This window comes from Papio anubis, chromosome 10 (assembly GCF_008728515.1).
Source record: "Papio anubis isolate 15944 chromosome 10, Panubis1.0, whole genome shotgun sequence".
NCBI lineage: Eukaryota > Metazoa > Chordata > Mammalia > Primates > Cercopithecidae > Papio > Papio anubis.
In genome coordinates, this window is record NC_044985.1 from 96,704,326 (window position 1) to 96,706,336 (window position 2,011).

A 2,011-nucleotide genomic window follows, 5' to 3' on the forward strand; every position below is an offset into this window, starting at 1 on the left:
TCAAGTCATAGTGAAGGGCAGGCACTGAGCCTCTGCTAAGCACTCTCACTAGCTAAGAAACTTGGACTACATACTACATGTGCCCTGTTTCAGTTAGGACAGGCTATGATATCGTAACAAATAGACCTCCAAATTCAGCATCTCATGTGTCAGGGAACAACACATCTATCTCTCTTTTGGACAACAGGCCAGGATGAGGGTTCCAGGTCAGTGGGAGCTCTGCTATATGCAGTGGACCAGGATGGCAAGGGCTCTTGTGAAAGGACAGTAGAGCCCTTGCCATCCTGGTCCACTGCATATAGTCTGCTCCATCTCAGGAAGTCAGAAGGTAGAAGGGGATGCAAAAACACAGTAGTGCAAGAGCTCTAGTACGTGGCCACACAGAATTGCAATGGAGACTGGGAAGTATAGTCTAGCTGTGTGCTCAGGAAGAAGAGGAGAAGGGATTTTGGTAAACAGCTGGCAGTCTTTGCTGCATGCACTATTTCCGCCTCAGCAAAATAAAAATTGACTATGTAAAACAGAGGTCATGGGACCTTGGGGTATACACAAGCATTCAAACCAATGAATAGTGAAAACTTATTCTACCCAAGCAACTATTTATGCCGAATATTCAGAAGGGGAGGGAAGCAGGAAAGAAATTGTTTATTTTCCTTTAATTATTGAAGATACTAGCTTATATCTGTTTTCTCAAGTGATGAAAATGAAGGGGTTAAGCCTTTATTTTTTACAGTAAATGTTAGTATTATGTAGTATATCTTAAGAAGATTTTTTTCTCTTCATTTCTTAATCTATTGAGGGAAGGAATAGGCAAAGGAAGTTAGGCTTCTTTTCTCAGGGGGCCTAACTGTTGGCCCAGGCTGGGTTCCAAGAAGTAATACAAGGAATGGTAACTGGTGGGGTTGTCTTTTTGCTGAATGAAGAGAAGAAAAGAAGAATTCCAAGTCTGTTTCCCAGGCACAGGAAGGACCAGGAAGCAAGGAAACCTCCAATTTTCAAGTCCACTGAGCAGAATACAAGAACAGGGTCCAAAACAAAGAGTTCTCCGTTGAGAACCGGCAAGATGGAGCAAGCAAGTCCTGCAGGCAGGCTGGGCCTGGAAAGGTGCCAAGAGGCCACAGCACTCTTGGGAGGAGGTTTTTCTGGACTCTTGAGGAGCTAAGACTTTTATATTCCAACCCTGCCTTTAGTTTGAGGTTTGCCTACTCCCTCCAGAAGAGTAATCCGAAGCTAAATCATTCATAACATGAGAATGCTGATCTGTGGCCAGTTGTGAAAGGAAAAGAAAACAAAACAAAACTTCACAAACATAATTAGTAGAATTACCTATAAAAGCTAATGTTAAAAGAGAAATTAGCTTTCATGGGGAGGAAGTGTGATGGCATGACACAGAAATTAAGTGCACTGAATTTAGATTTGCAAAGAGTTTGATTCAATTCATATCCCTGCTTCCCAGTATTCCATGACCTTGGGCAAGTGAACTATACTCTCTACATCTTAGTTTCCTTATCTGTAAGATGGAAGATGAAAATAATACCTAATTCATATATTTTTAAGAACTCAATGAAAGAATGTTCCAATGTATCTAATAAGGTATATGAACTCAACACATGCCAGTTAAACAAATTTCTAAAAATTGACTTTCTTATTTCTTCCTTTCTGGGTAAAACAACTGTCCTTTGTATACTTTTTTTTTTTTTTTTTGGAGACAGAGTCTCACTCTGTCTTTTTTTGGAGACAGAGTCTTACTCTGTCATCCAGGCTGAAGTGCAGTAGTATGATCTCAGCTCACTGCAACTTCTGCCTCCCAGTTTAAGCAATTCCCCCGCCTCAGCCTCTCGAGTAGCTGGACTAGGACTACAGGCGTGAGCCATCATGCCTGGCTAGTTTTTTTGTATCTAAGTAGAGATGGGGTTTCACCATGCTGCCCAGGCTGGTCTCGAACTCCTGAGCTCAGGCAATCCACCCACTTCGGCCTCCCAAAGTGCTAGTATTACAGGTGTGAGCCGCT